We start from the raw sequence: 26,634 nt of genomic DNA, 5'->3' as shown, positions 1-26,634 counted from the left end.
CCTCTCCTCGACCTTAACGAGGGCACATATCAGAGCCGTGGAGTGGGGTGACATTTACGGCCCTGCCACTCCGCTCTGTGATTAGACACAGATCATTCAGAGGTTAAGACTACGGGCTAGTGGTGAGGCTAACATGTTCTAAATGGCAATCGTGGTCATCACAAAACTTGCAATAATAAAACTTGTTTCTCAAGCTGCGCTTCCCTGTGCCACAGCATCACAGTGGTGGTAGTTTGGAAGAAGCGTCTACTCTGTGCCAGGCCCAGAACCCAAGGCGGGACGAGAGGAGGGACTTCTGGGACGATGAAGAAATAAAGACTACCAGAAGTTGGGGGAGGTAACGGGAAAAGATAAAAGTCACAGAACCTAAGTATGTTCGTCAGGGTTCTCCACAAAGGGTTAAATTAGGTCTTGTAAGAGAGCAATCTGTGACCTTCATCTTTTTTAAGTTTTTAGTCAATTTATAAAACTTGACTCTTAGCCTTTAGGTCAAGGTATATCCGTGTGTTTAATTTTAAAAATTTTTTAATTTTTAAACGTTTATTTTATTATTTTTATTGGAGTATGGTTGCTTTACAGTGTTGTGTTAGTTTCTGCAATACAGCAAAGTGAATCAGCCACACGTATACATATATCCCCCGTATAAAATATATCCATGTTTCTTAATCCCAATTTCCAGACAAAGATAAAACCAGCTAATTCAGAATCTCAGGTGGGATGTGTGCCTTACTGTGTAGCTGTAAAGGTTTCTCAGAGCTGTGAGAAGAGTGATCTATCCACAGGATGTTTGTGATAGCTGAGCGTTCTAATACCGTTATATCACGTTGCTGAACATTTGGGTCCAGACACACTTCGTCATCCTTGAGACAATCTTTAGCTTTAGCAAATGTATCAACTAGTGAACCATCAGGCAAAAGCCACAGCCAATCTTTTAACTGCCAGGAGGGACCCTGAACCCAAACTGGTACAACCTGGTCTCCTACTCTTAAGAAATGTACTTAGGGACTTCCCTGGCGGTCCAGTGGTTAGGACTCCACGCTTTCACTGCCAGGGCCTGAGTTCAAATCCCTGGTCAGGGAACTAAGATCCGCAAGATGTGCAGCACAGCCAAGAAATTTTTTAAAAAACAAATTTTTTTAATTAAAAAAGAAATGCACCTAAGGGTCTGGTTACTACTCCATAAGGAACTGGGACAATAATTGTCCTGCCCTCTGGCCACACCCTCTCTTTCCTTCTCTGAATTATAGTTTCATTTTCTCATTGGCAGCCTTGCTTTTGCTTTTCATCTGGTGGGACACATTTCAGATCCTGTAGAAAGTCTTTTGCATTAAGCATGGTTATCAATGTGGTATCGCTGCCTGACTTAGGGTGGTGGATGCTCGACATCCTTTCTTCTGGTTTGAGGGAAGCCTGGCTTGAGAAATTGGTCTCGGAGCTGACCACGTTCAGGACCCTGAGTCTCATGGGCAGAGGCATCCTCTTCTGTTACTGGTTTCAGTGGCCTCCTGCGGGAGGTGGTGTAGCGTCAGTTTTGAAGCGTTGTGTTTCTTCTTTTCCTTGGACTCTTTCCTGGTCCTGTGTGTTTCGGGCAGCTGGGAAAGGGTACTTGGTAACACGGGATCCACAGGTGCTGTATTTGGGCCAGTCCACTGTTCAGGTACATTCCACCTCAGCATCCCCCAAACACCTCTGATTTAGGGCAGTTACATCATCATCTAGATCAGTCTTGATTAGAGATCTTTTCTTAGCCTTAATTTTGACTTTGCAGCAATATTTTCCACAGACTTAGCTGCAAAGACCTCATCTGTTCTGTTTGTACAGTCCATACTTTGGGCCGATCTCTCTATCTTTTTTTTTTTAAGGATGAGAAAAATGAATGCTTGGATTAGGAGGTTTTTTTCTTTTTTTATAATTGAAGTATAGTTGATTTACAATGTTGTGTTAGTTTCAGGTGTACAGCAAAATGACTGTGCTGTCATCTATCTATCTATCTATTCTTTTTCAGATTCTTTTCCCTTATAGGTTATTACAAAATATTGAGTATATTTCCCTGTGCTGTACAATAGGTCCTTGTTGTTTATCTATTTTATATACAGTAGTGTGTATATGTTAATTTCAAACTCCTAATTTATCCCTCCCCATTGGTAACCATAAGTTTGTTTTCTATGTCTGTGCGTCTATTTCTATTTCGTAAACAAGTTCATTTGCATCCTTTTTTTTTTTAGATTCGTAAGTGATATCATATGATACTTGTCTTTCTCTGTCTGACTTACTTCACTTAGTATGATAATCTCTAGGTCCACCCGTGCTGCTGCTCTTTCATTCTTTTTTATGTGGGCCGATCTCTATCAAGGTTACCCACTCTTCATCTTCAATTCATAGCTCCTCTGCTTCTGCTAAAGCTTTATCTGCTGCTTGTTTAACTTGAGCAGATCCGCAAACACCTATTGCTAGGGGGCATGTCTGTCTGTATTTGTTGATGTCGCTGGATCACCACGAGATACCCAAGTTCGTCTTTCCAGTCAGGTCCTCTAACCGTGGGAATATTTTCGGGGGCTGCAGTAGGCCATGAACAGCAGGACGAGGTAAGTGCACATTATTAAGTAGGAATAAGATAGATTCCAATGTGTGGGATTCTCTGGGCTGGTTTCCTTTCCAGTCTCCTAGGCCACATAGTTGGTCTCGGCATCCTTGGGCTGCTAGAACGCCTGACAGTCACTGTGTTGGCCTCCAGCACCATCTCCTGGGTGTTGTACTATTGCAGGAGGCTGAGCACACGTGTCTTCCCCTGGCGTCAGCACCTCAATGAACCAGCGGTACTAACAGCTGGCCATGCCTATGATAGCAGCTGGGCCTCCAAGCGTCCCACACTGTGAGGCCTCAGAAAGCCACATGAGAACATCTTACTAGGCCTTTTCCCTCTTGATGTCACTTTTTTTTATAAGAGCAGGGTCCAAAGTGCCTCTCTACAGCAATCACCTTCACTAAGAGGGGTTCTCCAAAGATTTCACACTTCACCTGTCTAAAACTGGCCTCTGGACCACCTGCTCATGTCCACCTAAAACCTGCTTCTCTCACAACCTTTCCCGTCTTAATAAATACAGTCAGCCCTCTATACTTGTGAGTTTGCCTCTGTGGATTCAACCAACCGTGGATCGAAAATATTCAGAAAACAAAATTCCGGAAAGTTCCAAAAAGCAAACCTTGACTCTGCCACACTCTGGCAACTATCTGCATAGTATTTACATTATATTAGGTATTTTAAGTAACCTAGAGATGATTTAAAGAATACAGGAGGATGTGTGTAGATTATATGCAAATATTATGCCATTTTATATAAAGGATTCGTGCATCCTCGAATTCAGGTATTTGCAGGGCCATTCGGGGGTGCTGGAACAGGTCCCCCCAAATAAGAGGGACCACTATAGTCCTACTCAGTTGATGAGGATCTTAACCAGAGTTATCCTTCATTTTTCTCTTGTTCCCACCCCGTATCCAACCCAGCCAGAAATCCTGTCTCTGGTCCAAACCCAGTCATCTCTGGGGAGGTTTTCTATAATAACCCCCTATGTGGTTTTCCCATTTCTATTTTTAGCGTTCCCCCCCCCCCAAACACACACACATAGTTTAGTCTTTAAACTATAGCCAGAGTTGTAAAAGGCAATTGGGATTGTGTCACTCTTTTGCCAATACGCTCTAAATGCACCGACCAACCCAAAGTCCTTCCTGGGGCCTCCACGCCCTGCACAACTGTGTCTCTAGGTGTCTTTCTGACATGATTCACATACTCAATCCCTTGCTCACTCTGCTTGCCACACTGGCTGGTCCTCACAACTCCCCTGCCTGTGTCTGCTCTTGTACAAGCCTGCCCCAGGTCCTTTGCACCTGCTGTTCCCACAGCCTGGAGCTTTTTCTTCTAGGCAGCCCAAAACTGGATCCTCAATTCACCCACTTCCCTGCTCAGAGACACCTCTCCTCTAGAGAACTCTATTTAAAATGTCACTCCCGGGCTTCCCTGGTGGCGCAGTGGTTGAGAGTCCGCCTGCTGATGCAGGGGACACGGGTTCGTGCCCCGGTCCGGGAGGATCCCACATGCCGCGGAGCGGCTAGGCCTGTGAGCCAAAGCCGCCGAGCCTGCGCTCCACATCGGGAGAGGCCACAACAGTGAGAGGCCCGCATACCGCAAAAAAAAATAAAATAAAATAAAATAAAAAATAAAATGTCACTCCCATCACCTCATCCTTCTTTATTTTTTATCGTATCATTTATGGTGACCCAGTATCAGACGGGAAAATTGGAACTTCAAACTGTCCTTATTTCTCTGTTTCTTCCCAAGGACAATTCTGCCAAAGGTAAGGATAATCCAGTGTACAAATAATGGGAACATCCATGTTCAGAAACTGACTGTAATTTGAACTCAGGTCCTGTTGCATCCCTTTGTGGCTCCCTGTGGACTGTTGTAATAACATTTTATAATAGTCTGCCAGACGCAATTTAAAACTAAACTCTATCTAAGTTCTTTTCCCCTAATGTTTCTGAGTAACAATCCCAGCCCTGACCATGCAGAGGGTCTGCAGGAGGTGATTTACTGGAATGGTGTATACACCAACCTGGGATTGGTACAGCGGCATCAGTATCGTATTTGCCAAATTATGTTGCTAATGAGGACATTTCCAGGGAGTTTCAATGACAGACTCTTCATTTACTTCCAGAGCTACACGTCCAACTCCAACAGCCCCAGAAACAAGCTTGGTAACATCAGGGCATAAATCACTCTGCAAGTGGGCAAAGAAAATATGTCATGACTTACATTTGCCCCGTGTAATAGAAATTGAAGGAGAACGTTTATTATTTACTTACTTTGTTTCCTTTAGTTTTCAAAATTGTTCTAGTTGAACTATAAAACTCTACCAAATGTTTGGGCTTCCCTGGTGGCACAGTAGTTAAGAATCCGCCTGCCAATGCAGGGGACATGGGTTCGAGCCCTGGTCTGGGAAGATCCCACGTGCCACGTAGCAACTAAGCTCATGCACCACAACGATTGAGCCTGCCCTCTAGAACCCATGAGCCACAACTACTGAGCCCGCATGCCACAACTACTGAAGCCCATGTGCTTAGAGCCCGTCTCTGCACAGGACAGGCGACTGCAATGAGAAGCCCGCGCACCACAACAGAGTAGCCCCCGCTCAACACAACTAGGGAAAGCCCGTGCGCAGCAATGAAGACCCAACACAGCCAAAAATAAATAAACAACAAAAAAATCTCTACCAAATGTCTTAGACTGACCTACATAGCAGAGTGGAGGAATTTGTAGTGGCAGTTAGAAAACTTAGATTTGTTTCCAGCAATGTGTAAACTTGTGGAAGCAGCTTGCCATCCGTCTGTCCCTTATTATAGTGGAGGATAATACAGTCAAAAACTGTATTCCCATTTTCAGGAAATAACAAGTCCCATAGGCTTCCTCCTTTATAGGAAAAGAAACAGACAACTTAAAATATAAATAGAAAATACATTTATGGAACAAGAATTGACTATCTACAAATCCCTATGTAAAGAGGGAGTTTCTCTAAAATTCTGTTTTTCTAAGTTTCCTGCATTTCTTCACGCATTTAGCCCACAAATATTTATTGAGCATCTACTATGTTCCACACACTTTGCTAAATAGAGCTAGGGCTAGGCAATGCAGAGGACAGACAGGGATGTACCCGTGTATTACTTTTATAATTAAGTTAGAAGACCATATTCTCTCTGATCAAAATACTCTTGAGTTTCATAAAAGTTTGAGGGGAAAAAGTAGAAGGGATTGTCAACATTTCAAGAAAAATCTTGTAAACTAACAATTCAAACGAACTGAATAGTTGGGTTGCATCTACATGGCTATGGGAGAATCGGATGGCAGGAGTTCAGAAAATATTTGCAGCTTTTGAAACTGGTCTCTGATACCCCTATAATAGTATTTATTTTAGCTCTGTGGTTTTTTTTAAATCTCTTTCATGAGGTTCTATGAACCTAGTGACCTCCCCATTGCCAGCACCAGAGCCTCTGTTGCCAAGAGCAAGGCCCAGCAGCCCAGGAATGGTGAGGCCAGAGGTCTCACGCCCTATGGAGGAGCTGCTTACTGTGCATTTTTGGAAAGCAATTTGCAAGAATGCATTCTTCATCTCACATGACATTCGTGGAAAACTTTACCTCAGGTCTGGCCTTAAAAAAGTTGAAGATATTATGGGAAAAGAATTTGAAAAAGAATAGGTACATGGAAATGTATAACTGAATCACTTTGCTGTACACCTGAAACTAATACAACATTGCTAATCAACTATACTCCAATATAAAATTTAAAAAATAATAAAAAATTGAAGATACTGATCATGGAACCTCTGATTCCCCTTTCTGTACCTTTCTCCTTCTAAGAGATAACCTCCTCAATTTCCTGACGCTTAATGTGTTTTGTCCACAGGCAAACCTGCTTCTTGGGAATGGTTTTGATAGAGTCATTCACACCAAAGGTCAAATGTCTAATTTGTCTTTCTCCTTTTCCGTAGGCATTTACGCTAACAAGATTCTTCACTTCAATCAAGGGGGGCTCATGTCTGGGGGACTTCCCTGGTGGTGCAGCGTTTAAGAATCCGCCTACCAATGCGGGGCACACGGGTTTGATCCCTGGTCCAGGAAGATCCCACACGCCTCGGAGCAACTAAGCCTGTGCACCACAACTACTGAGCCTGTGCTCTAGAGTCCACGAGCCACAACTACTGAGCCCGCATGCCACAACTACTGAAGCCTGCGCACCTACAGCCCGTGCTCTGCAACAAGAGAAGCCACCGCAACGAGAATCCCGTGCACCGCAACGAAGAGTAGCCCCCGCTCGCCGCAACTAGAGAAAGCCCGCGTGCAGCAATGGAGACACAACGCAGCCAAAAATAAATAAATAAATAAATATTAAAAAAAAAGAGGAACCACGTCTGAATTTCTTGACCATGTTAATTGGAGACACAGAGTGACTTTCAGCTCTGATGTTCTGTGGTTCTAAATGTATAGCAACATTAAGGGGACAAAGAAGAGGTAACATTGCTGGTAAAATTCTTTGGGGAAAACCCTATTCCCTGTTTGTATGATTTTCCTTGCATGTAACGAAACACCTAGCAGTATTTTAACCAGTAAAGTCATTTAATTACTCATGTAACAAAAAGTCTAGAGGTGGGAGTTTCAAGAGTGTGTCAGCAGCTCAACATGGCTTGGCCACTGCCTCAGTCTCTCTGATTGTCTTGTCTTCCCATCGCGGCTCCCCAGTGGTCTGCTGTAGCTCCAGGCATCAGATCTACACGAAAGTGTTCAAAGAAGGAAGGGGAAGGGGAGGACAGAGGGCTGGACTCATGGGCCTTTCGCCCTCTCTCTGAGAGGAAACTCTTTCCCAGAGCCCCCAGCATATCCCCTGACATCCCATTGGCCAGGACTGCGTCATTCCGCCCCCTCTAGTAGCAAAGAGTTGACAGACACCAATCCTGAGTTATAGCCTAGGATTAGTCATATTGAGACCTGAGCAAAACTGAGATTTTGCTAGCAAGGAAGCAAGGGACAGTGCTGCTGGAAGGCGGTGCAGCTGGAGGGTGTCAACCTCAACCTCGCAACCACAACACCAAGGGGCTGCCCTGAGCAGGTCTATGTCCAGGCTTGAAAATACCTGAGTCAGACACCTGGGCTCTTTCCAATCCCCACACTTTCCAGTTTCTTTCTTGCTAATGTTCAGGTTAAGAGGGGAGGAGGTTGTGACAGAGAACAGACGGTGATGTTCTAAATTAAAACAGAAACGAGATGTTGTAGCATTGTGTTCAACTTGCCTGTTCTTATATGGTCTCATGCTTTTAATTCTTTAACTTGAATTTACCCTGCTAACCGTCTTCTTCATTCAGATCTGCAAACTTGCTAGAAAAAAGCAATAGATTTTTTTTTTCTTCTGGTGGGACTACTCTCTCACCAAAATGGTCCAGAGATGATTATATTCAGTTTTATTTTCAAAATCTCCACTTATCAAAGGCTAGCATGCTTAGAAAACAGATGGTTCGATCTAAGGCTTCTTTTGTTGTAGGCAGGCTAATGTTTTAAACATCATGCCAAGATTTGATTTGAAATTGTAAAATTGTTGTTTTCCCAGACTGAGCTTGGGGTACTATCAAAATTCTCAGACAGTCTTCCTGAGGGGAAGGCAGAATTTGTGCATGAGGGCTAACTGAAGAAAAACAAGAATGTTTAAAGGACATATTTTTTCCCCAAAGTAAAAACAGTTTTATTGATTCCAATGGAGAAAAAATTCTCTATTTTTAGGACATATGGTACCTATTGCATTCAATAGAAGATATCAGTTTACAAGTTCTCACTTCTTTTTTAGCGATTAAAATACTGATATATTAGTATCACTGTAAAGAAGCAAACAGATTCACCTTTCTAATCTTTCATCTTTTATAACTGGATAGAGTTTGAGTTCATGAAATTTGTTTATACACATCATTTCATGTTATCTTTCAATTAATCTGCCAAAATATTATTATTTTCCCATTTATAGATGAGAAAACTGAGATTCAAAAAAAAAATAAACATATAACTTTCTTAAGGTCACAGAATGTTAGCCACGGGGTTAAGGCTCAAATGAGATTGTTGTAGCCACTGCAGCTAGTGTGGCTAGTGTTACTAGTGCCTATCCTATGTCATGCACCATATGACACTGGAAATAATAAGATAATATACTCAGATCTAACATTTATTGATGCCAGGCCCTGTCCTAAATATTTACACGCATTACTTCATTTAATCCTCTCAAAAAATCTATGAAATAGGAATTATTAACATTCCCATTTTGCAGATGTGGAAACTGAGGTCTAGAGGCTTGGATAAGCTCCAACAGCTAGAAACAGGGAGTTGTTGCCTCCTAATCACGTAAGAAGCACAGACCTCTCTGTGCGTAGGCTGCAGGAGCTGGCCACAGGTGACCTGGGCAGGCTGGAGGCACGTCTGGATGCAGTGGCTGCCATGATACATGGCTGCTCTTTGCAGCCCTGCTGCATTTTTTCATGACTCTCAAGTTGCCATGTCGCAAACCCAAGTCAAAGAAGCTGAAGCAAAAAAGGATGTCTTTGACTCATGGAATCCAAGCGACGGCTGAACAACCAAACCACCCACCACGAGAAGGACAGGGATGCTACTGGTCTCGGGCACCGCTGGAACCAGGTGAGTGTTTGCCGTCCCTTGCCTTTGTTTCCTTGTGCATTGGCTTCATTCTTGTTCACTACCGATGGCTTTTTTCAAATGGCAGGAATCTCAGTCTCCAATAGCTCATGAAATTCATCTTTTGACTTTCACCAACAGAGAAGGTCCGACTCTCTTGGGTCTAGTTGGAAAAAATTCCACAGAAGAGCTCTGATTGGCCTGGCTTATATAAGAAGCCATCCCTGGACCAATCAGATGTAGCCAAGGAGACACATCCTGTAAGAACATGTAAGAATTGGCATGTACAGTTGTGCAGTTTGTGTATTTCACACAGGTGTCTACCCAAAGGACATGTGGGGCTTGAAATCAAGCCAATACTCTGCTCACCAAGCCATGCAGCCTGGAGTAGAAACCTTCCCAAAGGAAGGGATGCCCTTTGTTTCTCTCAGACACTGGGGCTTGTCAAGCTGGGCACCCACTGGGCTGAATCCTTCTTTTAAAAAAAAAAATTGAGGTATAATTGAAATATATCATTATGTTAGTTTCAGGTATACAGTGTAAGGATTTGATATTTACATATATTGTGAAATGATCACCACCGTAAGTCTAGTTGATAACTGTCATAGCTATAAATTTTTTTTCTTGTGATGAGAACTTTTAAGATCTACTCTCTTAGCAACTTTCAAATATGCAATACAGCATTAGTATTATAGTCACCATGCTGTACATTGCATCCCCGGGACTTATTTATTTTATAACTAGAAGTTTGTACCTTAAACCCCCTTCATCCATTTCACCCATCCCCTGCCCCTCCTCTGGCAACAATCCATCTGTTCTTGTAACTAAGAATGAGCCCTCATCCCTTTTTTTCACACAACAGCATTGATTAGGTTTATGGCAGCCTTGTGTAAGATATGACAGCTTGTAAGGAAATACTGTATTTGTGGATGGAGAAAGAAAAGGGAAGTATTAATTTCAGAAAAAGGGAAGATAAACGATGAGGGAGAATTTAAGCCACTGGTTGTGCTCTAAGATTTCTTGCTTAGAACAGTGAGTGGAAATAGAAATAGGAAACTATTTCTAGTTCATGTAAATTTTTAAAACACAATTCCACAATTAAGTCATGGAAAGGTGATAAATAGAGGCTTTGATGTGAGCAAAACCCAGCTACCATTTTTGAGGTCTAACAGCACCTTGGGGAGTGGCTTGTTACTTTTCCAGGCAAATACACATCCATTCAGAACTCCTCACGGAGTGGATTTCAATTAAACAGTCTCATGGTTTTTACATGAAAAGACAGTCTGACATCTCATAGAGATGCGTGATAGTCTGATAGTCTCTGCTAGCAAAGTGCTACAGAAAGCAGCTCTGGTTACATTAACATGGTATTTTTAGCACCAGGTTTGTGAGGCTGTAAACGCTTTATTTTTTACACAAACTTAAGCTTTCTCATGGGTCAGGGCAAGGTTTTCTCTGGAATACAGTCATCCCACCTCTCCCCAGCAGGCCCAGCATGTTCTCTAAAGCCCTGGGCCGTGTCGAGGTGGTAGGACTGGGCACGTGTCTAACGATGGGCAGAGAGAGGCTGCGCTTGGGGGCATGACCAGCCCGCCTGGTTCAGGGCAGGCCAACCCCGAAAGCACCACGCCAAGGGTCCCTTGTATTTATTCTGGGATGACCAATTCCCAAGCAGTCATCTTCTTCCCAGATACGATCTCAAGAGTGAGCTTTGCCATCATCCCCAGGCAGAGAGCGGCAGGGGAAGAATCTGATATTTCAAGGCTGAAATAACAGACTAGCAGTTTCGTCCGCTGCATTGTCTCCCTGTCTTAAGCAGATTCCTAATTTTAGACTCTCCCAGGCCGTTTCCGTTTTCCTTGGCCCCTTATCGTTCCTTGTATTTCTTGAGTTACCCTTCGAGAGCCCAGACTCAGGCGTCTTTGATATCCCCACACCCTCTTCCGCTTCCCTTCTGCCTCCTCTTGTCTAGGGGTCTTTGTTTGATTAACAAGTCAGGACCTACAGAAAGGAACATCCGGGAGCATCGGAGGAGGAGAAAGTTGTACCAAAGCCACCTGGAGCAAGGATGGGTGGTACCCACTGCCTTGATTCTCCTTCTTGCCTTCATTTCTCTTATATTTCTATTTGCTTCTTAAACTTCACTCATCCTCTCCTCTCCGCTTATTGTTTTACCTCTCCTCCTTTGTCTTCTCTACCTGCCACCAAGCCGTGCTTACAGAATTTCCTCTGTTAGGAAAGCTAACAGCCCCACTGAGCACATTTCAAATTTGATTACCGTTTGCTCAGGTAAAACCATAGACCCTTTAGCGAGGAACTCAAGAGATTTCCTGGGGGATGTGCGGGGTCCATGGCAACCATCAGGCTGCACACACACACTTGTTCTGCTGCCTTTCCCCGTGTGTCGAATCCTCTGGACCAGCGGAAGTCACATACACCGCGGCTGGTGGCGGAGAGCTTTAAGGGCCTGGAAAGAGGACGGCTTTAAGCAGAGGCCACCCAATGCACATGCATGCATTAAGCATGTAGATAAGAAGTAAACATTTCCTGTTTTATGCCACTGAGATTCTTGGTCTGTTTGTTACTGCAGCTAATGTTGCAGCCTAGCTGTTACAGGACAGGACCTGATGACAACCAGGCAGACAGGATGACATGTTTCCTACTGAGTAACCCTCGTGGAACATTTGCAGCATGAAATTGCAGCTTGCAACTCGCTGAGATCAGGAAGGTAGGCCAGCGACAGAGGCTTCCTCTGGTGCCTAGCATCTTTAGTTTTACTTATGCTTCAGATGGGAAAGAATGATACCAAATCAAGGACAGGCTGCTCTGGGATACCTTGTCCCCACTCCCTGTTCTCCGGCCTTCAGCAGAGGCTGGTGTTTGTTACTGGTGTCCCCCAGATGGGGCACTGCTCTCTCCTTTATTGGTTCTATGCCTGTTATGCTCCCCCAATACACTCATCCCAATATCAGAAAGGCTCCAGAAATTTCCCTGCCTTAGACCCTTAGCCCCAGATAGAAAGAAAAATTTCTCTCCTAAGTTGCTTACAAAATCCTTCTTATCCCAGGCCTGTTTATTTCCCAAGATGACTGATTCTGGGAGCTGCTTCTCCTTTTGAGGAAACTCCATCCTCATCTTCATGTACCATGATCTGATCTATGGCTCCAACAAGACCATCACCCAACTGTACTAGATAGAATAAAACGGGCTTTGCTGTGGTAACAAACCACCCAAGACTTCAGAAGGATGGCTCAGGGTTCTGAAAAGGTCTTCTGTGTGGTCTGTGTACTGGTATTCAGGAAAACTTTTGAGTGTGCTTCTATAGTGTTTATTTTTTAGAATTAATTGAAATTTATTAATTCCAGGCATTTCATATTTCTTGCCTGGAAAAATCCGTTCCTTTAAGTGTCAATTTCTCTGTGAAGTTTTCCCTGACTCTGGGCAGGATGAACGTCCTCATTCTGGTAATTCCACAGCACCGTCCTCCATATCAAAATTACTGCATTATATTGTGACTTGCTATTTTTTATGTCTCTCAGGAAGATACCTTCCTGAGGACAGGAATTAGGTATATTATTCCTGTGTCTCTCCTAGTGCCCAGCATGGTACTTGGGATGTAGGAATAATACCATGCACGTCAACCATGTGGACGAGGGGCACTGAAAGGCATCGTCATTTCTCCATTCGTTCTTGGGCTGCGCATGTGTGTTTCTGTATTGTGGGGGGATGGAATATAGTTATATCTGTGTAGCATCATGTAGGAAGGGATGTGTCCAAAATGGTCCATAGTGAATCTGTCAAAATACTTCATGGTCTGAAATATACAATAGGCTTGAGAACTATTTTTGCAGACAATCACATCCCGAAAAGGAAGTGTGAGGTGCTTATTGGGCAGACAAGGCTTCCATACCCTGTAGGAATAACCCCATGTTTACCTCTGCACCAGTGCCTTTATATTTATTTTTTTTTAAGATTTTTTTTTAATGTGGATCACTTTTTTAAAGTCTTTGTTGAATTTGTTACAACATTGCTTCTGTTTTACATTTTGGTTTTTTAGCCACGAGTCATGTGGGATCCTAGCTCCTCGACTAGGGATCAAACCCTCAGCCCCTGCATTGGAAGGTGAGGTCTTAACCATTGGACTGCCTGGGAAGTCTCTGCCTTTATATTTAAAATCAGAACTTTAAAAAAAATCTTCTTTCTTTTTTCCTTAACGGCACATAATACACTGTTGTATCCTTAAACTGGCAGTTCGCGATAATTTTAGTAGAAAATAAAGGAAATGGTCAATTTTTTTTTTCTCGGTAGGGATTTTTAAGCCCACGTGATAAATCAGCATTTTAAACAAATTTCTTCTTCTGAGTTCTCCTTTTCTGGTTTCACCTCTTATTTTATTTTTTAAAATTTATTTATTCTTTTGTGAGATGACCATGGTAAACCTTGTTGAAAAACAAAACAAAAAAGAGGGAGTGGAAGATTATAACTGAGTTATTACAAATAGCATTGCTACATCTTTTCCCCTATTATAGGCAATGATATTTTGTCATTTGTCAACTCCCTGCAAATATCCTTCTTTTCCCCCACAAGTCAAAAACGTCTTCTTTAGGGCATACAGGATAAGTTGTAATAATACATTTGATAGCTCTAAATAATTCTCTGCTATCAATGTACACAGTGAACGTTATTAATGGGAGACTCTTTGCATGGACCCTGAAAAGAGCCAGTAACTCCACTTGTCAGCGTTTTGATAACTACAGCCTTCAATTTAACATGAAGAAATATCAGCTTCAGTTTAGCAGTTTCAAAAGCAATGAATACAGATGATGAAATTTCTTCTTTCAGGCAAAGAGACTGCAAATTATTATACATAGATACTTATTTCTAATAATGTCATTTCAATTTACTTCTCAGTTGCCTGATATTAGAAGTATTTGCCCGGGAATTGGATGAGAATTTAATCATCATTTCAGAGCTCCAGGCCCATCTCAGGGGCCAACTGAACATCTTATCAGCAATTGAGCTGCAATGCTATTTATCCCTTTACTATACTTTCTTATTTCCTTTTTCTTCTTACCTTCCAAGTTTATTTTTTTCTCTTTAAATTTTTATTGGCGTATAGTATAGTTGATTTACAATGTTGTGTTAGTTTCTGCTGTACAGCAAAGCGAATCAGTTATACATATATCCACTCTTTTTAAGCTTCTTTTCCCACATAGGTCATTACAGAGTATTGAGTAGAGTTCCCTGTGCTCTACAGTAGCTCTTTATTAGTTACCTATTTTATGTATAGTAGCATGTCCAAGTTAATTTCTAAACATCCCAGAATTAGCTCCCTTTCAGAGGGGAATTAACCATGATGTCAGGGTAGTTGTCACCTGGGTGTGGCTTGTCCTTCCTTCCATCCTTATTCCCTTCAAGACTCAGATGAGGCCTCCTTCTAAAAACACCGTTCTTCCCCTCCAGACACCCTCCTTCTGGGTGAATGGGAAGAAACAGATATCCTCAGGTAGCCTAGCATCGAGCTGCCGGCAGGAAGGGCTGCAAGGCTACCTGTCACCTGGAATAGGCAAACTTCCAGGACCGGGATGCTCTTCTTACCAGCAAGGCCATTCCTCAGACTGGAAGGCCATCCAGTTCCCATTGTCAGGCCACTGGTAGGTGCTACCTGCTCCCTCCCCAACAAGATCCGCTGCAGAGGGTGTGAGGTCTTGCTTGCAGAGTACAACTCATGCTTCTCCAAGACGTGGTCAAAGCTAACAGACCACACGCACATTAACGCTCCCTTCCTATAAGATTCCCCAATCACCTGCTTGAGTGGGCACCAAGTACTGTTTTGTGTATGGGGTTCATCCCACACCTGCCCTGATACTCTGTTTCCCTCCTCTGTGCTCTCGTGCTCCCCCTACTTCCCTCCCATACCAGCCTCTAGTATCACTCTCCATGTGCTCCTCTGGTGATGCATTCGGTCATGGGCCCCCTGAGGGCAGGAACTTCATCTTCTATTTCATCGTATTCAGAGAGCTTAGCATGGTGGTAGAAAGTGCTCAATAAATAGCTCTAAATGAACGGTTCAATGGTCAAAAATGATGGACAACAAGATCAGAGAAATGTTGGCTCGGGTACTTCTTTTTTACACTTAACGGATTTCTTGCGTCTATTTTCTTCTTTTTTTTAAAAATTTGTGTTGGAGTATAGCTCATTTACCACATTGTGTTAGTTTCTGCTGTACAGCAAAGTGAGTCAGTTACACATATACATATATCCCCTCTTTTTTTAGATTTCTTTTTCCCCATATAGGTCATTACGGAGTATTGAGTGGAGTTCCCTGTGCTCTACAGCAGGTCCTTATTAGTTATCTATTTTATATATAATAGTATGTATATGTCAATCCCAGTCTCCCAATTTATCCCTCCCCCCACCCCTACTGCCTTTTCCTCCCTGGTAAGCATCAGTTTTGTTTGTTTTCTACATCTGTGACTCTACTTTCTAATGGGATTTTATTTTGCCTCTAAAACCAGCTCTGATGTAAAAAGCAGGCTCACTCTTGGGGATGGTGCATTGTAGCAAAGACCAGTGACGTGCCGGTAAATGTTTATCGATGTAGCTGATTTCGAGCTGCCAGCGTGTTAGCACTGAGGGCAGCCTTGGGGAGAGAGACCCAGGAGCACATCATTCTGTGGTACTTCCGTTATACAGCTACAGTGTAAGAAAATGACCTCAAGAGCATAGATAACAGTAAAATGTAGTGGCTTTTTAAAAAATTACCTCTGTTTCTAATATAATCTATTTAATTGTATTTTAATATAATTTTTAGTAATGAGTGTAACAATTGGCTTGCAAAATCCCTGATCATTTAATAATTTTTTCCCATGATATTATAGGAGCTGACTTCAGACACCATTGGATAGGACGCTTTTCTCAACCTGCCTTTGGTACCCAAAGCTTCCCCATCCAGCCTTGAACCCACACAGGATCACTTTGACCACTTCTTTGCTAGTATCTTCAACCGGGAACATCTGTTGTTTGACTGGAATGACTAGCTGTTTTGGTTAGTGGCAGAGAAGTACAGAGGTTTGTAAGAAAGAGTGGATAGACCAGAAAGAAGACTGGGACATTCCTTAACTCCTCAGAACCTAGAAACGTTTACTAAGTATTGTATCTTGAGTTGCAGGTGAATAGCCTGCTTCAATTGAATATTCTTTTTTTTTTTTTTTTTTTTTTTTTGCGGTACGCAGGCCTCTCACTGTTGTGGCCTCTCCCGTTGCGGAGCACAGGCTCCGGGCGCGCAGGCTCAGCGGCCATGGCTCACGGGCCCAGCCGCTCCGCGGCATGTGGGATCTTCCCAGACCGGGGCACGAACCCGTGTCCCCTGCATCGGCAGGCGGACTCTCAACCACTGCGCCACCAGGGAAGCCCCAATTTAATAGTCTTGTAGTTTGCTCCTTTGGCCATTTCCATGCCTCGCCACCTCCCAAGTCCAGCTTGATTTCAGTCACTCATTTTCTGGCCTATATGTCTCCTTCTCAGCCTTCTTGATCGTGCAAAAAACCTTTGAAATCCCAATTCATACCGGAATTGTCTCTAGACTTTTGGGTGAAAGGTGATGATTCCACCACCATCCTCTGATTCCTCTGCTTCAGCGCCCACCAACCAAATCAAATTTGCTCTTTTGTTTAAAAAGAATAACATCAAAAAACATGTACGGGCCTTGATTTTGTGAATATTTTATGAATGTATTGGCTATTCGCATTGCCCTGTTCTTTTACAAGTCCCTTTTGGACTGCCTATTCTTGATGGGCAGCGCTCGGAAATCATACCCATTTAGTTTTCTTTGCATCTCACTTAGCCAAGAATCATGAACAGCTTTCTAAATGCCTTATCATAGCTTCAAGGATGGGGACATTTATGATGAACTGATTGATAGGTGTAGAATCATGCCTGGGAGTGACAGTACATGAAACGATCAATCTATCTTAGAGCAGAATCCCTCACTGAAGAGTAAGATATGGTGATGATAGGAACGCTTTCCAATTCCTGGCAGTCTCCACGTCTTAGCACACTATGCCTGCACCACAGCCTATGCAGAAACTGTGCCAAGCCACACTCTCAAAAATCCACAGTCCTTGGGTCTTTCTTTAAATGTCTTCTAAGTTATGACTATATAACGCATAAACAAGTTCTAGCTATTTTGCGCATTAAGAGTAATGAAACAGTATTTCAGTTGCCTTATCCTCGAAAACAGAAACAACAGTTAGCTTTTATTTCTAAATGTTTAATTCATCACCACAACCATCATCATCTGGACTACAGATGGCAGACGTACTTTCTGGAACACTATTTCGAAGTAAACAGCGTTTCCTTCAACGATTTTGTAAAGGGAATACACAGTATTTCTATTCCTCTCAGCTCTTCTCTGCATTTTGCCCAAGTTTACAAGCATATTTGGAATGAGAATGATCTCACTAAAGAACAAGTGTATTCTGTCAAATTGAGTTAAGGAGAAAACCGAAACGGAAGACTAGACGAAAAATCCTTTTAAAGAGGTTCTTTTGGTTGGGTTGGGTTTTTTTGTTTGTTTAATTTACATATAGCTTACTCAGTCTTTTTGTGTCATTTCCATTCCTGTTTTCTTTGCTCATAAACACCTGACCAGACGTAAGTCACTTAATTAACAGCTCTCTAAGTAGATTGAGTTTGCTGCCTTAGGGGATAGACACCAAAGCCCAGAAACTCCTGAGTTGGCTGGAAAGGCTCCAGAAGTGTGTAATCACACACTTGGGCTGAAGAAATAGAACAGACCGATATGCAAATGACAGAAGCAGAGACTGAGGCCACTGGGGGCAGGAGAGGAGGTAGACAGGAGGTGAGTCTCCCTCTGTCTTCCACGTCTGAAAGGCTGGCTTTAGATATGATATTTATGAACCCCGGTGATATGCACAGATCCAATGAGCTCAAAAATCAGAGCACGCAGATGTTAGTAAAGCCAGCTTATTGGAATTTCTGGAACCAATAATCTCAACCATTTGACATGAGCCTTTAGTCACTGGAGTATGAAACATAAACCAAAATTTTATAGAAAAATAAATAAAATGAAATGGCTGGAAACCATCAAATTACGGAATTCACTGTGCTTTCAGTAATTTACACCTGCCTATAGCATGAGTACTGAAGTTTTACTTCTGAGGTTTGCTGCTAACAATGTTGATTTCTGGGCTGCAAGATAACTGGGGCAAAGGTTGCTGGGGATCCTACTGAATGAGCTGGCTGTGTCCTTTTAGAAAGCAATTCCGTATTTTGTATGGCGGAGGCTAAAGTAGGACAGGTGCCTTGGGGGCCTGAAATGTTTATGACTGTTAATTACAGATTGTCATCAGCATTTTATGTCCTTCGCTGTATTTCTTTGCTCCTAGGTCGATCTGACACTTGACTAAAAAAGTAACCAGAGGGAAAATTAATATATTTTTAAAGACAGATAGCACCACCTAAATTATCACCTGCCGCGAACGGTCAGATGTTGCTGTATGTTACCTTTTCTCATGTCGGCCCCCCAAAGCATCCCGATTAGACAGCTCAAGCTCTGCTTCTGACTCAGGGAATCTTACAAACCTGACTTCGTTTATTTAAGCATCTGCTCTGGGAAAAGCACAATGCTAGGCAGTGAAAGTAACAAGCTACAAAACTTTGAGTAGAAAAAGGAAAAAGATGTGTAGAAAACCAAACTTTGCACTTTTGCAAAGAACTAAGTGTGGGTAAGTACTCCTGGCCTTGGAGGAGGGCTAGAACCACAGTCCTTTTGTTTGGCCCACTTGTTTTTCTTTTTTAAAATCGATTCAATATCTTACAATTAGGAGATTACACACACACACTCAAATTTTTATATTTCTATATTCTCTTGAAAAAATCATAAAGTCTGGGCTAGTATTACCAGAGGGCCTCAATCCCCCAGGTCTGAATAGTGATCCTTAGATGGCCTTGAGCTCTCCAATTCAAGACAGTCTCCCCAGTCCCTAGGGAGTAAACGACTGGTCCCGTTCCAAGCATGGCTCCTCCTATGTATCCTCCCTGCCTGGACAAGGACACATTTGCATCTCTTTGAATTCTTCACAGAAGTTGTCCTAGAGCCTCTACTAAAACTGTGTGACATAAGCAAATCATTTATCCTCTCTGTCTTGTTTCCTCACCTTCTAATAGAGGTAATAAATAGCGTATTTGATTGTTTGCTAATCCAATTAATGGAAAAGAATGAATTATATGAACAATGAAGAAAGATTTATATGCTTTGCTGATTGGACAAGAGACACTAATATCAGTGGAGGTAAGCTACAATTCATAGCACAGTTCCATCACTACAGAAAGCTTCCTTGTCCCAATTTTCAGACAACCTCCCCACCCCTGGCCCCATAACCAGGGGCAACCGTGTTCTGATTTTTGACTCATAGCTTAGTTTTACTGTTCTAGGGTTTAATATAAACAGAGTAATATACTGTTTACCTTTTGCGAATGCCTCCTTTCAGTCAAAATATTATTTTTGAGAATACTCGATGTTGTTGTACGTATGGAATGGGATAGTGGTGAAAACAGCCTCCTAATGATTCCCACTTTCCTGTACCTTGTCCCTTTATAATGTAAAATTGCTACCTCTCCCGTCAAATGACAGGATTTATATCCTACCGCATGACCCTGGGCTGCTTTTGTGACTTGATTGACCAACAGAATGTGACGGAAGTGATATTCTTTGACTTCTGAATCTAAGCCTTAAGAGAGCTTAGAGCTTCTACTTTATGTCTTGGAAACCAACAGTCAAATAAAGAAGTCCAGGCTGTCCTGCTAAAGACACAGACTGCATGTAGAGAGACAGAAGCCCTAGAGGATGGGAAGACCACCTGGATAAGGGGGCCACATGGAGGCAGGTGCCCAGACCACCACCAGCATCAAGGCCCCAGGACGTGTGTGAGGCTCTCTTGACTCTCCAGCCCTGGCCAGGCAACAGCTGAATACAGATGCAGGAGTCAGCCTAGGCAAGGCCAGTAGAAGTGCCACTCCCTCAACCCACGGAAATGTGATAAATAATAAACTGTTGTTGTTTTAAGTCACTGTATTTTGAGGTGATTTGTTATATAGCACCATATACAATGATACACAGTGGTCTGTTCCTTTTCTTTGTTGAGTAGAATTTCATTGAATGGATATGCCGCCATATAATTTAGCAATTTATTTCCTTAATTGTTTTTCTCTTCTGGTTTTGACAGGTATGGAACAGTTGCCATGAAAATTCTTGTACAGGTTTTTTTTTTAATGAATATAATTTCATTTCCCTGGAAGTTGAATTGCTTAGTTATATGGAAAGTATATGTTTAAACTACTGAATTGTTTCCCAAAGTACTTATCTTCATACATTGCCAGCCGCAATGTTTGAGAGTTATATTTGTAACCCTCCCCAATACTTAGTATTGTCAGTTTTTTCAATTTTAACTATTCCAGTTAGTGTAAATTATGCTTTTGATTTGTATTTCACTGACGTTTAGCATCTTTTCATGTGTGCATTGGCCACTTTTATAATTATATAAACATAATCATTTACATTTATAATATAATTATATTGTGAAGTGTGTTTCAGTTTTTGCAGTTTTTTAAAAAAGTCAGCTCGTTTTCTATTACTCACTATAGGAATTCTTATATACATTGGGTATGACTCTTCTATGAAATATTTGTATTGCAAATATTTTCTCCCAGCTGTGGCTTGCCTTTTTATCATCTTAATGATAGCTTTTGATGCATGGAAATTTTGTGGGGTTTTTTGGGGTTTTTTTTTTGCGGTACGCGGGCCTCTCACTGTTGTGGCCTCTCCCATTGCGGAGCACAGGCTCCGGACGCACAGGCTCAGCGGCCATGGCTCACGGGCCCAGCCGCTCCATGGCATGTGGGATCTTCCCGGACTGGGGCACGAACCCATGTCCCCTGCACCAGCAGGTGGACTCTCAACCACTGCGCCACCAGGGAAGCCCCGGAAATTTTGTATTTTGATGGACTATGTTTTATAATGATCATTTTTTGTCTGTCTATGAAATGTGCCATCTCTAAGGTCACAAAGATCTTCTATGTTTTCTTCTAGAAGATTTTGAGTTTTAACTTTTAGCTATATATATTATTTATATTGAAAACATACATGTATGTACATGCCGAGTAATCATCTGCTTCTCTGATTGAACCCTGACAATCACACAGCTCAGGCACCAGGGAAGCTTATAGAGCAGCTTAGACCTGGAGCATAACCTCCTCCTTTTCTCAATTCCACTTACAATTTCTAGAATTTTAGGTTAATTGGGTGATAGCGGTACACCTTTTGGCTTCAGCTAGAGGGAAGTTTCCCACGTGCATACGTTAGGTTGTTCTGTTCTCAGTGGACTCCTAGCCCCTCATCTCTCTTCATGTGCTTAGAAATGGAAACACTAATTTTCTCTACAGTTTCTTTGGAGTGTAGCTGTCTTAGTCTGTTCAGGCTGCTATAACAAAACACCATAGACTGGGTAGCTTATAAACAACAGAAATGTATTTCTCACAGTTCTGGGGGCCGGAACTCCTAGATTAGGGTGCCATGATGGTTGAGGGAGGGACTTCTTCTGGGATACAGACTCTCCTTGTTTCCTCCCATGGTGGAAGGGAACCCCGTTTACAAGGGCAATAATCCCACTCTTGACGACAGAACTCTCATGACCTAATCACCTCCCAAAGCCTACACCCCCTAATACCATCACCTTAGGGGTTAGGATTTCTATGTATGAATTTGGGGGGGACACACACATTCAGACCATAGCAGTGGCCCTTTACATATCAGTAACCATTTGAACAGCAATCAGGTGTTACGAACTCAAGAAACTGAGGGTTTTAAATTATGAATTTTATGTGTTTTAAACACAAAGCTTTGGAGAAATAAAGGAAACAGAAGATAATCCTTCTTTTCTCATCCCAACCACAAATCAACGCGTTCTCACTGTATATGGGAAATTATTATAGCATATTAGCCTTGGGGTTTAGTATAATGGTTTAGTTTGATTAATGAATGGAATCAGTTTGGAAAAAATATATCAAGGTTGAAGGCATCTGTTTTATAAACAGAAATGCAAGTGAACTTCTTGTTCCACAGACCTGGGGTGCTGTGGACTCATTCATCATAGCTGTCTTCCCTACAGTTACGGGTTCCCAGCAAATGCTGGCATTCCAGGTCTGCACTGTCCAAAAGCCCATCCCTCAGATATTAAGAACACAGCTCACGCTGATTACAAAACCCAACATATTTTTATGTAGTTCGTCTCCTGGGAAAGAATTTTTTCTAATTGTTTAATACAATTTTCTTTATCGCTAGCCATCAGGCTTCTGTCTTAGCTTAACAAAAGACAGAAAGAGGAGTTAGAAGATAAGTCATTTTTCACATAAAGAACAGCCTAGAAGCATTTACAAATGGGAGCAACTTAGACATATCCCTTCCCCTGATTTATAGCAAAAATCTGGAACACCTGGATTACTGCCTCTGCAGCTGTTCTATGCTTCTTTTTGATTGTCTATTTCCCAGATGAAGGAATCAATAAACTCAAATGGAATTCAAATGGAATAAATATCATTGCCTGAATCACTCAATTCCGCACAGCTTCCTGAGGATTACGTGTTAAATGGTAGCCTTTTGTCCTAGAAAAGAAAGTTAATCAAACTGTCTTGCAGCTCCCCGGCAAACTATCTAGTTTGTTCCCAGAGCATGTCTTACACAGAAGTAAAAATGGTTTGCCAGTTCCCAAGCTCGTGGCATTCAGCAAAACTCTCCAGGGACTCCACATTTTAAAATGTATGTCTTTCCTTGAGCAGTCTTTTAAACCATTACTTCGTTCCTTCAAAAGTAACCAAAACTTTTCCCCTTTTCACTCTTCCTAGGCCTGGCATGATCAACGACTCTTCAAATATGAAGGGGTACTGTTTATCATCTCAACAGAGACTGCACGCCACTGTAGTGAATCTGTTGGTTCTCTGCCGGTTATGCTGTGAGGTTAAAATGCCCAAGACTTAATGAAGCAAGTGGCATTATCATACTCGTACTTGAAGTCTGAACAGAGATCTTTTCTTTCTAGGGTAATTCTAACAACTCATAATTAAATGTCAGAGTACTAGTGAAACACCAGGAAACTTAAAAATAAAATGAGAAGAGAGGAAAAAACTTTAGAGGTCAACCTCTAGCTTACAAGAATCTTAGGTCCATGTAGACGTTTATAAAGGTTTACAAAAGTTTTTCCAAACAAAGCTGAACATTCAGCACATATGCTACCTTACTGAGCATTTGTCTTCTGCCTAGTTGAGATCTTAAGTACAATTACTCTCAGTTTCCCCAGGGAAATCACTTACCTTCGTTCCAGACTGTTCGGTTGCCGTAGGCTGGGTATAGGTGAGACAGGCTGGGACCTGGGACCTGGGACCCTTTGCTGCAATGCTTGCACCTGGACACACATCTCCTTGAGCAACAAAATACAAAGAAGCTATAAGGGACTAAAAATAACTGCGTGCATGCACAGTTGGGGCAAATTATGGACAAGGTACAAAAAGACCAAAAAAACCCAACTGTCACTTCTGAAGAGCTGGGAGCGAAAACAGGGTACTGCACTCAACACCACCAAACGGGTGGGCAAACCACTAAGCCACCCCTCTGGTCCGACCCCTGGACATACCCCTACCCTCACCCCATGTAAGGAACAAGCTCGCCCCCCGATGCCACTTGGGGAGCGAGCAAGGGAACCTGTTACTTGTTCTCGTTCCCCCCTGCTACAGCAGGGGCCCCAGTAAAGCCTTGCCTGAATTTCTTGTCTGGCCGGTAATAAATTTCTATTCATTGGGGAAGGCCAAGAACCCTGGCGGGTATCATAGGGAGGAACTGGGCCTGTTAATGAGTCTGCAGTCTTCTCCCCTCCACGTAGCACCATAGAGGTCAGGACAGATGCTGACGTTTATCACCCAACCAACAGATACCCCAGGGTCAGCACAGATACTCCCAGTTGGGAGACTTATTTCTGTGGCTACGCAGTCAAGGGGAGGTCTCTGTGAGAGGGTTACCTTTTCCAAAAGCGTCGGAAAATGAATATGAGAGGAAAGAACTAATCCCGTCCAGCACAAACTACTCTTTCACCCTTGATCCTGGATCTCAGATAAAGCCTGGGATTGTGGAAGGAAGGAAGAGCAGTGTCAGGGATCTTTCGGGTCTCTGGTCACAGCCTGGAGCTGTGGGACCACTTCTGTGTTCTCTGGCTTAATGATTTCATTTCATGTTGGTGCTGTGTCCTGCCAAGTAGCATCTCAAAGCCTCACATAATATCCGTCCTCAAAAGCTGTCTGAGTAGCTTTCACTTACCTTCCGCAACCCCTCAGAATAGAAGAGGTCTGCTGAGTCAGAATTTTCTCTGGTGTGTCCTTCGAACGAAACCAGCCCTGGAGAGAAAAACAAATACAACACAAGGAGACCATCAGAGAGAACAAAAACAGAGAGCACGTACAGGAACGAAAGGGAGCAGAGAAACAAAAGTCAATGGCCCAAAACTGATGGGCTTACAAAGTCTCAGATAAGCTGTTTATAAATAAAGAGTGAGAGAAAATTAGCCCATGCTTAGTTTTAAAAATTCAAAATGAACCCAGAGCATCTCCAAGTATACAGTTTAAGGGATTAACACTAAAGATCCATTACAAATTGTGAGCTTATAGTCAGTGTAAAAACAAAGGCTCAGTATTCACTATGAAATCTTTTATTGCTCCATAGGAGGTTCAACTCTGAGTTCCAAACAGGTGCCAAAATATGTACCATTTTGTCGTTAAAAATAACATTGTTCAGCCTATTTACACGATTCATGTAACTGCTGAATACCATTTGCTGCTGGGTGTGCTATGGGTACGGAGATATTACGTATTTGTCTTCATGCCATGTGGGTCTAGACCATTTTCTCTAGAGAGATCTTCTTTTTTATTCCTTGCAATTTATACCATAAATTATGATTTAGGCTAAGAAGGTTATCTGACCTTGCAAGTTACTGCCAGCATTCACCTGTCACCTGGAAGCTTGACAGCCTCCTGCTAGCGGGAGGGTACACCAGGAAGGCAGGCTCATTTTGACGTCCATCACTGGAAAGATATACTTTCTGCATGAAAATTGCATCACGCTTCCAAACCCAAAAGAGTTTTTGGACTGTTTGCACGGCCTTGTTCATGTTGTCGTTCATTATCAGAAAACTGGAGACTTGACCATATAAATTGTTGCATTTCATTCAGATTTTGGAACGCTTAGAGAAATGTTAATTATTTGAGATCTTAGGTGACAAAAGTGTAGCTTTTTAATATGAAAACATATGTGAATACTTCTTAGGCTTGAATGATAAAAAACAGTGTTAAAGTATAGAAATCGTAATTAATGATAGTTTTTTATTATACAAGGTAATATCCTTATTGGAGAAAATGTAGAAAATACAGAACAGTAGAGAAAAAAATAAAAATTACCTTTAACATCAGAGCTGAAGTTTACAACTTCAAATGTTATTGTCTTCTCATTATATTTGTAGCATTAGGTAATTTTTTTAAATTGTGATCATAGTATGTGTACAACTTTGTAGGTTCATTCTAGATCCACACTGTCCCATATTAAGAATTCTTCTAAAACATGACCATGAATAGTTATATAATAATCTATCATGTGTTTGTATCATTATTAACAATCTCCAACTGATATTCCAAGGAAGAAACAGAAAATATAAACTTTTCTATATCTCAGTCTGAGAAAATGTTTCACCTAATTATGTGAGGTAGGAATGAAGTGATATATTAATATTTGGCATATGTTTAGTTGTAATTCTTAATAATATTTAGTATCAAAATAACTATCTCTGTGTTTGTGCAATTTCCTTATTTGAACATATTGCACTAACGTTTATATGATCTTCCAGGATTTGCTCCAAGTGCTTTCCTACATATCAGTTTTATTGTAGAGCTGGTGTGTAGTTTTTTCTTTTATGTATTTTTTTCTTTTTTATATAGATATAGATATATATATGTACATATGTACACTGAGGGAGGCATGGGGACTGGTTAAGCAATGCTTTAAATGTTTTGTTTGATTTTTCTCTTTGTTGTTGTTTTGTTTTTGTCTTTTTAAACGAAGATCTGCCATTTAAAGGCTGCCTTGCACTTTTCTGCCTACAGAGACCTTGGTCACCTTGATGTAGTCGTCTTCCTTTAGGAAAGTCAATTGAGTGGTGTCCCTTTGATGATGTAAATACAAATGGCTCTCATTATTCATGGTAGTTCTACAAAGTCACTGCAAACACTGTATTAGTGAAGATTCAACAATTGCTCCTAGGGGAAATACAGAGTTAGGTTCCTAAGAGCCTCTGGTCACAA

At 42.0% G+C, this 26,634-nt stretch overlaps 1 pseudogene; it reads right to left on the bottom strand.

Moving 5' to 3' along the window:
- Positions 1 to 700: 700 nt before the first annotated feature.
- LOC112407958 (parafibromin-like) lies at positions 701 to 25,451 on the bottom strand (annotated as a pseudogene).
- Between the last annotated feature and the right edge of the window lie 1,183 nt (positions 25,452 to 26,634).

This window comes from Neophocaena asiaeorientalis, unplaced genomic scaffold (assembly GCF_003031525.2).
Source record: "Neophocaena asiaeorientalis asiaeorientalis breed wild unplaced genomic scaffold, Neophocaena_asiaeorientalis_V1.1 scaffold253, whole genome shotgun sequence".
Classification (NCBI taxonomy): Eukaryota; Metazoa; Chordata; class Mammalia; order Artiodactyla; family Phocoenidae; genus Neophocaena; species Neophocaena asiaeorientalis.
The sequence above is the reverse complement of the archived record's forward strand: the minus strand, read 5'-3'. Positions and strand labels throughout refer to the sequence as shown.